Source organism: Narcine bancroftii, chromosome 2 (assembly GCF_036971445.1).
Source record: "Narcine bancroftii isolate sNarBan1 chromosome 2, sNarBan1.hap1, whole genome shotgun sequence".
In the NCBI taxonomy this organism is placed as follows: domain Eukaryota; kingdom Metazoa; phylum Chordata; class Chondrichthyes; order Torpediniformes; family Narcinidae; genus Narcine; species Narcine bancroftii.
This window is the reverse complement of record NC_091470.1, coordinates 353,802,780-353,816,931: the sequence shown is the minus strand read 5'-3', so window position 1 is coordinate 353,816,931 and position 14,152 is coordinate 353,802,780. Positions and strand designations below refer to the sequence as shown.

Sequence of the window (14,152 nt, the reverse complement as noted above, 5' to 3'; positions counted from 1 at the left end):
CTGAATTTTTATTTTTGAACTTCAATCAAGAAAATTACTAGGTTGCAAAACCAGATCATGGGATCTGCACTCCAGACCAAGAGCATTGAAATGTTCAGAAGCTGTTCATATTGAGACTACTTCATTCAGCGCAAAAGTAAAGATAGCCCCCAAAAGTTCTTGAATTTAGCAAGTACTCTGTGTATGGAATTCAGTTTACATAATAGGTCAGTGACTGGCAAAGCTTGTCTCAATTTGTGTTTAAAATTAGAACCAAGTTGAAATAAAAAGACTTCTAATATTACTGGACAACAATTTTTTTTCAAAATGTTGGCTTTCTGAAAGAAATGAGGGATTATGATAGACAAGCTGAACACAAAGATAATTTCAGATATGCTAATTCATGTAGAAAGTTGGAGAAACATTAAATTAACTTTTATTGAATTTAATGAAGCGTATACTCATCAGAAATGTAATAGAATGTATCACAGCTGTTGCGACATTGATGAAACATTTCTGCTGCATTGAATCTTCCTGAAAACAATAAATGCTATTGTTAAGTACGCTTACTAAATTGACTGAAGAACATGCTCATCAACATGTGTTCAATCCATATCAATGTAATGCACAGCATCTCCATATGTGAGTTGCCTTTATAGCCTGTCTGCATCTATCCTGACTAGGCATGCCCAAGCCTCAGACAACATTTGCATAACACCTACACTGAGTGCATGTCCAGACATGATTAGACTGATGAAGATGGCTTGCTTTGTGGGCAATGTACTAGTTGACTTAAAATATGATAGAAAATCACAAAATAGGTTACATCTAAAAACAATTGTATGTGATAGGAAATTTTTAAGATGATTTTCGTGATCAGCAGCCCAAAATCATTCAGGAAGCAAAATCTTCATTGTCCAGTGCAATCATTTATATTGGGCTTATGGATATCTTACTTAGAACAAAGGAGAGGTAACAGAGAAATACATCAACTAGGATACATTCCATTTATTTTACAAGGATGTTGCCAGGACTTCAGGAACTGAGTTAGGGAAAGATTAAATAGGTGAGGTCTTTATTCCCTGGAGCTTTGAAGAATTAATGGACATTTGATCGAGACATACAAAATTATGATGGGTGTAGATAGAGTATATGTGAGCAAGCTTTTTCCACTGAGGGTAGGTGAGATGCAAACCAGAGGATACGGGTCAATGGTGAAAGGGGAGAAATTTAAGGGGAACATTAGGGAAAATTTATTCATCCAGAGTAGTGGGAGTGTGGTTGAGCTGCCAGCTGAAGTGGTGAATGCAGGCTCAACTTTAACATTTAGGAATAATTTGGAAAGATACATTGATGGGAAGGGAATGGGTGCAAGTCAGTGGGATAGGCTAGTTTGGCATAGACGAGAAGGGCCTGTTTTCTGTGCTGTAATGTTCTATGTTTTCATTCAATTATGGGGCAAGAACAGGGAGAGGAAATGTATCCTGAGTTTTAAGCTTCAGATGGAATGAGATTAGCCACTAGATGATTCATTGTTGCCTTCCGTGAAGATAAACATGGAGGTGGGTGAAAACATCAGCTATTAAATGCATGCAGACAAAGAACAATTTATTCCTATCTACAGGAAAGATTGAACTTTAATAATTTTTAAAAAGAGAAACAATATCTTCAGGTATCTCCAAGGAGATCCATAAAGTTACACTCTGATTCTAAAGGTGCCTGAGATGGAACTATAAATTACCCTGACCTGAAATTATATTGCTCTCACATTTGTCTTACCAATCCAAGTTTTTAATACCTGCTGCCTCAGCCAATCTAACAGCCACCTTCCAATGATACACCCCTGTGCATTAAACAGTACGATGCAGTCTTGATGTACATTTGTTCATCATGTCCCAAGATACCCATCAGTCAAGTTCCAGTGCTTTGCACTTCCTCACTCAATCCATTATTGGGCTAAGGAATGCATTGGAGTCTGCATTGCGTGAAAAGGAAAATACTCAGACTGGTGCCATAACAATTAAACAAGTCAACTTGATATCCCAATTGCCCTGGTGTTGCAGTTGTATTACTAGCTAATGGTCTTGCAACTATTAAAGAAGATCTTGCATTTTAGGCATCTCTTAAGATTGTTGTTTTTGAAATGTGGCGAATATTGGTTCAGGAAAGTACGCAGCCAATTTGTACATAGCGAGAGGTTGATTTAAAAAAAGAATTAAATCATAGGTAGAGAGAAACAAAAACTGCAGATGCTGGAATCAAGCAAAACAATGAGAAGCTGGAGGGATTCAGTGGGTCAGGAAGCATCCATGAGTAGAAAGAATCAGTCAGGACCCTTCATCCAGACGGCAGCACGGTTTGCGTAGCGGTTACCCTTTACAGTGCCAGCACTCTGGACCGGGGTTTGAATTGCGCATTGTCTGTAAGGAGTTTGTACATTCTCCCCACATTTACGTGGGTTTTCCCAGGGGCTCCGGTTTCCTCCCACCATTCGAAACATACTAGTAGTGTAGATCAATTGGGTGTATTTGGGTGGGGCAGGTTCATGCGCTGAAATGGCCTGTTACCATGCTTTATGTCTAAAATCTAGTCAATAGGTATATTTGGTGATGTCATTTAGGGTTAAATATTGGCCTTAACACCAAAGATATCTCAAATAAAAACAAAATAAATGCATCAAACCCTCAGAAGGTTTGGCATCTTCTGAGGCAAGTGAAAGAGAATTAATGTTTCAGGTTGAAGACCTTTCATTAGATCCAAGTTATTCTAGCATTTGCAGGTTTTTTTGTGACAGATTATTTTGTATTGTATGTAAAAATGTTTTTGGGAGATCAATTGAGGCAGATTATTTAGTGTAGGTCACATACAAACACTTTAAAACAGTTCTTATTTAAAATACTGGCGCTCTGCTCATGCTAGACATATCGGCACCAATAGCCTTTGCAAAAGATTTGGAGAGTGCCCAAGAGACATCACTAATGGATTGTTGTTTACAAAAAGGCAACAGATGAAATAACTCATCGGAGCCTCAGACTGTCTGGAGTGGTATTTGCTGTTCTAAGAGGGTCATGTGGTTTTGCAAGCAGAGAGAGTAAAATAGGCTTTTTCTCTGAGAGAGAGAGATAGAAAGAGAGATGGGGGGGATTAATTTCTGCAGTTTCATAGTCATCAGCAGTAGCTATGACTGGAACAGGACAAGCTGGCAAGCTTGTGGAAAACCCCATTTGGAAGACAGGTTGTGAGTTCTTAGTTCAGCCTGGTCAAAGACCTTGTGGTTCATGCAAGAGGACTGGCTGCCTAATGTTTCTCTTTAAATAAGGGAAACAAAAAGGAACTCTGTGGTGACCTGAAAGAAAGAGGTTATCATCTGGAGAACCCTGAGGGGCCAGGTTTCTTCGGCAAGACACTGAAGTGGCTGGGTGTTCAGTGAACAACAAATCTCTCTCTGAAAACTGACAAGAACTTTCCTAAGCAGTAACCATTTACCTTTCAAGCACCAAAGCCTGGTGAACTTCATAAATGTTAAATTCTGTGCACAGTATAAGAATTCCCTGCAACCAGTGAACTTAGAGGAATGAAAAGTGAGATTGGACTGTGAATCAAAGAACTTTTCTAAACTTGCACACACATTACATACACGTGCGCTTAGAATTAGATGGGGGTGAAGTTAGGTTAGTTAAGTCAATAGTGATAAGTTAAAGTTTGATCCTGTTTTCATGTTTAAACATAATTAAAAGCAATCTTTGTTTGTAACCATTTGACTTGGTGAATATCCATTGCTGCTGGGTTTTGGGGTCCTCTGGGCTCATAACAATTTCAATCTTCAGGCATGTGTAATTTAAAAAAATCAAGATACTACATTTGAGATTCTTTTATTGTCATGTAATAAAACAGAAAATGTAATATTACACAAAATTTCCTTTAGTTTGCGTAAGACAGACAAAGAGTCGCCATTAGTATTACCCGGCGTCCCTCACAGTAAAAGAAAGGGAAGTAAAAGAGCACCGAGTGTCCATGGAGTGTCCAGCAGCCTGTGCAGCCACATAGACTCCAGCTTTATCCTTTGGCAATGTGAGCTCTAGATCCAAACCTCCAATACGATCAGGAAGCCTTCAGTTCCTGAGGTTTTATAAAGCCCCTTCTTCTCCTTAGCACTCTCTCAAATTCTGTTCCGATACTTGGTCCCCATGAGGCAGTCTTTAGCAGTCTTCAGCCCATGCAGCCCCCTGCACCCCGCATCCCATGCGAGTCCTTCAATTGCAAATTGCCTGGACCCCGCAGCCTCTGTGTGTCTTTCAGCCCCCGAGCCCCTCGCTGGTCTGCTGCCATGGTCACCATCCTGTCAGGTCATTGCCTCAATGGGGGGGGGGGGGTTTCTCTTCATTTCTGGTGCCCTGCACCTGTCCACTGCTCACCTGGACAACCCCTCGAGGCTGCTTCCCACCACTGATGCTACCATCTTGGCAGATAATGCTTTCACCAGAGATAATTCCACATGGCTCTTCTAGGTCTACTTTAGAAAGCAGATAGGGCCTCTGTTTACATTATCACTGCAACATCAGTCTACATTTTGAGCTCAAAGTTCGGGAGTGGGACCTAAATGAGACAACCATTACTTAAGCTCTGACTGATACGATTCCAAATAAAATTACACCAATAGTACCATGGAACACTACAGCATGGAAACAGCCACTTCAGCCAAACAATACATTGTGTTTAGCTTCTCAAAATGTTCCTTTTCAATGATCATTGAAACTTTTTAAATTGCCCAATGAATGTTTTGTTTATTGTTTCAAGCTAATGTACCCATATACTGCACAATACAACATGACGCCCGAACTAAGAGTATTCAATCTCCACTAAGTAATTAGAGGAATGTCTGTAACTGGACATACTCCTCCAGAATTAAAAGAAAGATAAATCATTGTAAAATCTCCCTAGCCCCCTTTTCCAGGAACCAGCTACAGAGAATTGCTGGATAACTGAGATCAGGTCACCATCTATCAACTCTTGTTGAGAAATTATCGGATTTCTTTGATACTATGCAGTTCACTGGATCAGGATTTCCTCCTGCTGCTTCCCTGCCGTCCCCCCATACACTTCAAAGTTCTCCCCATTTCTTTCCCTAATTTGTAACTTGCTCCCCCCCCCCCACCCCATGCTCTTTGAAATCACCCCTTTCTATTAGGATCTACCTCTCAGCCCCTCAGCTTTGAATCCCATCAAACGGATGTCCACTGAATTCCCTTTCCATCTTCCATGGTGACATTCTCAAGTATAGTCATGCTCTTGCGTTCATAAACCTTCAGCAATCACCCTCCATCCTTGTAAACAATCAATCCATCACAAACATTTCTCTTCCTCTCTAATGACACGCTGTTGCTTCCCAAATCTGTTCAACTCCTTTATAGAATGCTTCCAATTCAATTTCTACTCCTTGTGTCAAAATACTGAAAGGGGTCTTATTGAAGTTACAGATGATATCAGTAACCTTTCCTTCATCATGTTGCTTACAGTGTGTGCAGCTGTGACCATTGCCTTTCCACTATTTTCCCCATCATGTGCCCTCACTCACCTGCCACGACCTTTAATCCATCAAGCGAATCGTGTACCTTGGCTTTTCTTACTATCTCAATGCCCTTCGCTGGGATCTTTGTTTAAATAGTTGCTTAAATAGGCTTCAAAGAAGGATTGAGGACCCTTTCCATCCATCACCCCAGTATCTTTTACCCACTGCCATTAGGAACGAGGTACTGGAGTGCCAAAATCGGGACTGGCAGGCTGGGAAATAGCTCATTCCCGTAGTCATTGAGATTGATGAACAGTATCCTGAAACCAAGTAAATTAGTCCATAATATTCACGTATGTTAACTTTATATTACATCTTTGTGTTTTTTGTATTACCGATAACTAGAACTGCTGCCTGGGCTGCATGAAAATGAATCTCAGCATTGTATGTGATGTAAAGTATGTACTCTGACACCAAATCAGAACTTTGAACTTTGTACAGTAAAATCCCTGGTATCCAGCACCATTGGTAGATGCCGGATAAACGAGTTTTCAGGTTGCTGGAGATGGCTTTTTGGGTGATTGGAGAAATAACATTAAAGTTCGCCAATTTTAGACTTTCTTATTTTTAATCATTTATTTTCCCCTTTTTTTGCCAGTCGCTTTAGGTTGCTGGTTGCTTGAATGCTGGATAATAGGGATTTTGCTGTAGAAATATGATTATTATATGTATATGCATGTGCACCGTAGTCAGGAATAATTCTTTTTTTTTATGCACAGTCAGATGATAATAAACTTGAACTTCATCAGCTTATTCCTATTTTCATCTACATGCTGCCCCAGATTAGATTATTAAAAACACTGCTCATTGAACATTCTATTGTATAAATATTGGGGAGAAACTTCATTGACGTGCAATGGGAGAAATTAAAATCACACATTCTCCACATTGCAACTATTCGTAAGTCATGGTCAAAAAATTCATCTGGGCATTTCCTGTAGAAAGTCACCTTCACAAGATGCATTGAAGCCTAATGGGATAATGGGATAATGTCATTCCCTTGCTAGAGTATTGTAAGGGAACTTGAACCATATTGTGCTGGGGATACCTGCCACTGGTGATCCAGCATCCATGCAAATAAGTACTGGCAGTTTCTGTACATACATTCTTTGACTTTCCTCCCCACTTAGAACCAAATGGCCTGTCCATGTCCTTCAATCTCTCGTCAACACTGACTAATCCCATTGTTCCTCACACCGATTCCCCACTCCACTTGTCCTGATCTCCTGCCTTCCAATCCTCACTTCTCTTTCATCTCCCAAAGTTGGGTCTCTCCCCATCTCAGGCCACCCCGCACATCAAGGGAACATCACAGGATCTGGATCCCATTCTTCCCATCACTATCAAATACAAGTACCCCAGGGAATCTCCAGGTGAGACTAATATTAACCTCCCAAGTCAGGTCTTGGGAAGAGGATAAACAGGCAGCACATTTTCGTCTGTAAAAACAAACTATACTCAGAGCATTATGATTGCTGCCTTGTTTCAAAATCACGATTGAAATTGGATGCATTGTGCCAGTGAACTACATAGTTGGTGGCTCAATGTACCTGCATCATTGATCACACCCAAACACGGGTAATCCAAAACTCTGAAGCTAGTATTCTAAATTGCACCAAGTTTCACCTTTGCCATGAAGTGATTCTCACTCCATATTGGGCACTAGTACAATACTTTTCCTTCAGCACACCTCGTGTTTAGACAGCCTGAGGCATCAGTGATCAGGGGTCCCTTTGATTCTAAAGCCTCCATCAACAGTCACAAAGTCCAAGCTCTGCAGCTATCCCTAAATGTCTCCACTTCTCTTCCCTGGACATCTCATTTTAACCAAACATTTGGATGTCCTCCTTATTTCCTCCTTATGCATATTGGAGCAAACATTGTTCAGCAACACTCTTATGAAGTAGTACTTTGCCTATTATCTAAATGCACGTAGTTGTGTGATGTGACATGAACATGCAGAGTTAAAAAGGATAAAGGAATAAAAAATCCTCACACCACTCTAGCACATTGTTCTCAATATGGATTTAGGAAACTACATCGAAGTAAAGCCACAGATGTGCATAGTTCAAGCAAATATTAGAAATGATAGCTTCCCAGGTTAGGTTATCCACTTACAGGAAAACTTAGTCCCCATATCAGGGCACTCTTCCTGGAAGTTGAAAGAACTTAGCTTCATTTCAAAGCAGACTATTTGAACTGTTGATCACTATTTACGTGAGCGAGTTTTGTTCCCAGCATCAATCTAGCACATTTGAGCATTACATCCTAAATTAACTGCTTTGCTTACCTCTAGGTAACGGTGGACTTTGTCTATCTGTTACACTTTGTTAAAATCCTCACAAGCCTTCTGCTTTGAAAATTGAAAAGCTTGGATTGTTCATTCCTTGCTCTTACCTCACTCAGCGTTGCAGTCAGAAGCCAGAACGAGATCAAGCCAATAGGATCCAGTCAAACTCAAACCAAAGCTTGCCCCTGGGCCAGGAGCTCATTAGCATAAACTAGGGGAACAGATGTGTTCACAGAACAGCCCCAGAAATCCAACACTTAAGAGAAATATGTGTTCAGCACAAAGAGGAAAAGCATCTCTCTGCCAGCAAGTTAAAAACCAATGTATCAGCAGACACAACGAAAATTTAACCCAATTCAGAGTCAACTGTAACCTCCAACAGACTAGTGGAGTATCAATCAACTGGAGAGCAAAATTTTCTCTCATCATTCACAGGCACTTGAAAAAATCTACTGAGGTTTCCAATCCATTCTGCTTTTAGAGCTGGCCTCTGTTAAATAATTTCATCTTAATTTATACATATCAACTCAACAGAAAGCCATTTACAAAACCTAGCAGAACAAGGTGGATCAAAAAAATTAAGCGCACCACAGGGATGAATACAAGCCCTGACAAAAGATTCCATGTTGATATAAAAATAAACAAGCTCTAATATCTGGACTAAATTAGGCTTCCAGATTTTATTGCAAGTCAGTTGCTTTTGCCAGATCCGAGGACATTTCCAGTTCTCACTAGCATTATATTTTCTTGTAACACACAAGGGCAGGCTTATCTATGTTTTCACCCGTGAATTCAAATCCAGTGCCGATCAAACAGGCTTCCTTGAGGAAGTAGATTTCAGATTTATTGTCAGAGTACAGACATGACATCACATACATCCATGAGATTCTTCTTTTTCCTGCAGGCCAGGCAGAATCACCATTAACTGGTAGTGCAAAAAAAAATCTGTACTCAATGTAGACAAGTAAAGAAATGTAAACTAACTGTGCAGGACAGAGAGAAAAAAAAAATCAATTAAGTGCACAAGTAGGAGCCCTTAAAAGGGTCCCTGATTGAGTTTGTGGAGGGGCAGCAGCTGTTCCTGAACCTGGTGGTGTGAGTGGCACCTGCACCTCTTTCCTGATGGCAGCAGCGAGAACAGAGCATGTGCTGGGTGTTGTGAATCCTTAATGATTGCTGCTACTCTCCGACAGCAGCGTTCCCCGTAGATGTTCTTGATGTTTGGGAAGGTTTTGCCTGTGGTTCCCTGAGCTTTGTCCACTACCTTTTGCAGGGCTTTATGCTCAGGGGTATTGGTGTCCCTGTACCATGCAAGTTTAATGTCAGAAGAACACTAAACTAACCTTGGAATTTCTCTCCAACCCATCACATAGCACCTTAACTTGGATATATATCACTGTCTTTTTAATCAATATTCTGCAAAAATGACCTTTTCTCTTTGGAGCAATGGAGGATGAGAGGAGATTTAGATGTGTTTCAGATTATGAGAGGTATACATAGAACCAGCATTTTTTTTTTCCAGGGTGCAAATGGCCAATGCTGGAGGACATCTGTTTAAGGTAATTGGAGGAAAGTTTAGGTGGATATCTGAGGTAATTTTTTTTTAAGTGATGGGTGTGTGGAAAACACTGCCTGGTGTGGAAGTAAAGACTGATCCAATAGGTTCACTTAAAGGGATATGACATGGATGTAAGCAAATAGAGGGTTATGGAATGTTGGGAAGGGTTAGATTTACTGTGGAGTAGGATTATATCAGTCCACAGAACAGCTTGGCTGAAGGGCCCACTATTTGCTGTACTGTTCAACATTTTATGTTACATTCCTAAATTCTTCCTTTAAGATCACAATTTCTGCTGCAATTCAAGAAGGGGACTGGTCATCACCTTTGCATGGGAATTGTGCCAACACTGTTCATGTCCCACAAACAAATAGCAAATAAGGATATTTTTAATTCATTTCCTGAGGAGTGAGAGTCTGCAAAATTAAACTGCTCAAACTATGGCACTATCTGAGTCAGGAATTGATTCACAGTGTATTAAATTTCATAAGTATAACAAAGGTGCCAGTATGTCTAATGCCAAGGACAGCACAAGCTAGCAAATTCTGAGCCAGAAGGAAGCAATGCATTAATAATTCTCCTCTTCAGAGGTGATTTATTGTTTGGCTAGATACATGCATATGGTACTGGGGCCCAGGTAATATAAGTTCAAGATGCTTCCAAGCAGCTAGTCCAACTGAAAAGGCAAAACATTTCTGTTCACCTTCGAGGCCAAATAACATGTTAAATGTCCCATCCCAACCCAATCACATTCTCTTCTCTCGTCTCCCATCTGGCAGAAGATACACAAATTTGAAAACATGCACCACCAGATTCAAGAACAGTTTCTTTCTTGCTGTTATCAAAACTATTGAACAGACTTCTCATTAGTAAAATGGCAATCCCCTTTCAAGTGAACTTTTACTCTGTGATATCATGCTCTGCACTTTTTGTTTGCACTACGTCACTTGGATATAGATCAACATGCCTGGATAGCATTTCAAACCCATTCTTGCACTGTATCTCATTACACTTGACAACAATATAATAAATTAAAACATTTATCATACAATAGAGTTCTTAATTAACACGCTTATAGCCAAATTGGGATATACTGTGCAACCAGCCAATGACAAATCAGGGAGTTACCAAGTGACGTACCTCATTGTTACTATAGTCTGATGTAAGCACCAACAGTTCGAAGAAATTTAGACATAGAGCACTGTAACAGGCCTATTTGACCCTACAAGTCTGTGCCACCCAATTTACACCCCATTTACCTACACCCCGGTATGTTTTTGAAGGGTGGGAGGAAACCAGATCCCCTGGAGAAAACCCACGCAGACACGAGGAGAACGTACAAACTCCTTACAGGTAGCACAGGATTAGACCCCAGGTCCAGTCCCCATCGCTGGCGCTGTAAAGGCTTTGCACTAACCACTACCTCAACCGTGCCGCCCAAATTTAAATTATGAATCTTTTTTCTCCCTTGTGGGTTAAATATAATTACCTGTGCCAAGAAATTGAATTGTACATTTTTGATGCACTAAAACACCATTGTCAATAGGGCTACTACAAAATCCGGCCATCAAAAGTTACAAAATCAGTTTGCAACAGAATTAGGTGGATTCCACCTCAAAAGATGGAAACCTGCATGGGTCCAGATGAGAGCAGTATTATTGCTGTGCAGCTCCTGCTACGTTGCCAAGCAGCAAGTCTAATGAAGCATCAGCTTCAATAATCAGAGCAGCCAAACACCAGCAGCTCCTAGGATGGTATGGGAGAGCGGGGTAAGCTACAGGGGCAAGGGCCCCCACTGTAGTCATTTTCCACTCACACGAACAGTAGCTCTCTCAGAGTCTACCATCACACCAATACATCCGACCCAATTTAGATGTGGTCTTCTTGTAATCCAATAAACAGATTATATGGTTATCTTCAGTTTGAAAATTTGGAGAGATCTGAAAGCTCATTTCATATATTTTTGTATTTTTTCCACTTTATTCTTTCCTAATAGGTGGCCCTTGATAGCATTTAATGCCCAAGCTGAACGTCCCCACTCATGCTCCTGTGGGTGATTTGTTTTTTTGAGCCCGACAAAGTTATTTCCTTGTTAGTTATATTTTGCTATTACCTTGAGCATTCAGGAATTATGTACCTGGAGTTGCCTTGGGATGGATCCTGATATCAGTTAAATGACCCTCACAAAGGCAATTACAGCAACTAAATGAAGAACACCAGCCTGCTGAGCCCCTTGCTTGCAATTGTTCAGCCCAAGTTATTTTCTGGATCTGGGAGATCCAATTATTGGAACAGAGAGTTGAAACAAACATGCACTAACACTGATAACACTGAAGAGCACGTCTTACAGTGGGAAAATCTCACAGTTTCACAATTTTACCCAGATTCGATATATATAACCATATATAACATTTACAGCACGGAAACAGGCCAATTTGGCCCTTCTAGACCACACTGATCCAAGTACCCTCCTCTAATCCCACTTACCAGCACTCTGCCCATATCCCCCCATCCCATCCATATACTTATCCAACTCTTTCTTAAATGACAAAATTGACCCTGCCTCCACCATCTTTCCCGGAAGCCCATTCCACATAGTATCCACTCTCTGAGTAAAGAAGTTCCCTCTCATGTTACTCCTAAACCTTTGCCCATCAACTCTCAACCCATGACCTCTGGTATCCATCTCTCCTACTCTCAATGGGAAAAGCCTTTCCACATCAACTCTATCTATCCCTGTCATTATCTTAATCAAATCCCCTCTCAGCCTTCTACGTTCCAAGGAATAAAGACCTAATTTGCTCAATCTTTCCTTGTATTCCAGATGCTGAAACCCAGGCAACATTTTTGTAAATCTTCTCTGCACTCTCTCTACCTTGTTAATATCCTTCCTATAAATCGGTGACCAGAACTGCACACAGTACTCTAAATTTGGCCTCACCAATGCCTTGTACAGTTTCATCATTACTTCCAAATTCCTATATTCTATGCACTGATTTATATAGACAAGCATACTAAAGGCCTTCTTCACCACCCTATCCACATGCATTCCTACCTTCAGACAAGTCGATATTGGATCTGTGCTACTGAAACGAACAGCCCCAAGCAATCAAGTTAACAAGTTATTGGAGCAAGTCATTCAACTTAGTCTAAGGCATTCACTCCTTCTGTGAGTCTTTTGCAACCTTTATACATGCAACCTAGGACGAGAGGCCACAACTTCAAACTTGAAGTGTGTCCGCTTAGAGATGCGGAGGAATTTATTTTGCTTGAGGGTGGTAAATCTGTGGAATTTGTTGCCACAGGTGATTGTGGAGGCCAGGCCATTGGGTGCATATAAGGCAGAGATTGATAGGTTCTTGATTAGCCAGGGCATCAAAGGTTACTGGGGCTGAGTGGGGAAAATGGTTCAGCTCATGATTAAATAGTGGGGAAGACTCAATAGACTGAACGGCCAATTTCTGCTCCTATGGTTTATGGTTTTAAATGGGTTTTTCTTATTGTACAATGAAACTAAGTGGCTGCATTTTTGCAGGGATGATTGATGTTCAGTTTCTGCTTTTTTAAAAAAAAAATTCTCTCCTCATCACTGGCAATGCCAGCATTGAATTTCTTGCTCTGTCTGACCTGCCCCATGAATCCAGTGACCTGATGAGCCATTTCAAAAGATAGCTATGGCTCAGCAACATTGCTGTGGCACTGGAGTCACAAAGGTCAGAGCAGGCAAGGACAGTCAGATGTTAGTGGACCTGATGGGCTTTCACAACAAGCTGTCTGTTTTGTGCTCAAGGGTAAGCAGGTCACCCACCATCCGTAGGAAGTAACATTCCTGGCCTAACCCCTTCATCAGGAATTTGGAAAAACAGGTAGATGTCTGAATAAAAAGGGCAAGGGTAGGGGAGGGTGAAGAGGAGAGGAAGGGATAGAAGGAGGACAGGCTAATAACAGGGGAATACAGGTGGGAGGATGGAAGCTGAGCAGTGATAGGTAGAGAGGGCAGAGGGCTAAGAAGGATGGCTTAGGATGGGAGAAGGGGGTGGGTAGCTGAAAGGAGGGAAGGGCCAGGGAAGTAGTTAACGCACATTGGATACGTCTGACTGAAGACTGCCAAGACAAAATAAAAGGTGATGGACCATCTTTTCCTGCGGAGAACCATAGATGCAGCAGCAGCATCCATTTGGCCCATCTAGTCTATTTCTCTACCTAGCCCCACTGACCTGTACGCAAACCATAGCCCTCCATACCCCTCCCATCCACTAGCTGTCCAAATTTCTCTTAAATGTCAAAACTGAGCTTGCGTTCACCACTTTTGGCTGACAGCTTGTTCCACACTCTCATCACTTTCTGTGTGAAGAAGTTTCCCCTTGTGTTCCCTTTAAAGGTTTCCCCCTTTCATTCTTAACCCATGTCCTCTAGTCTTTGTCTCACCCAACTTCAGTGGAATGAAGTCTGCCTACACCCCTTATAATTTTGTACAACTATATCAAATCTCGCCTCATTCTTCTATGCTCCAGGAAATAAAGTACTAACCCATTTACCTTTCCCTGCAGCTCTGTCTCATCTTTGTTAAAAAATCTTATTGGGTTTCTCACAATGGCTTCCAACTTGCTCCTCACTTCACTTTAAGAAAAGTTTCATAGACAGTAAACTGGACAGTGATCTTGTGAAGTTCTGCTACCTTTGAGTATCCACGAGGCTGTAACAGTAGACGAGCAGAATGCATTTCAGTTTCAAATCATTTCAACTATCCAGGGCT

At 41.1% G+C, this 14,152-nt stretch overlaps 1 protein-coding gene across 7 annotated transcripts in view; it reads right to left on the bottom strand.

Moving 5' to 3' along the window:
* Window positions 1–14,152, bottom strand: part of LOC138755770 (rho GTPase-activating protein 28-like) — a 213,469-nt gene that overhangs the window by 106,571 nt on the left and 92,746 nt on the right. The window contains exon 1 of one of the 7 annotated variants that reach the window (XM_069922344.1): window positions 7,839–7,915. The exons of the other annotated variants lie outside the window; for them this stretch is intronic. The gene's annotated coding sequence lies outside the window, so the exon portion shown is untranslated. Of the gene's footprint in view, window positions 1–7,838; window positions 7,916–14,152 lie in introns of those variants that run through there. 7 annotated transcript variants of the gene reach the window in all.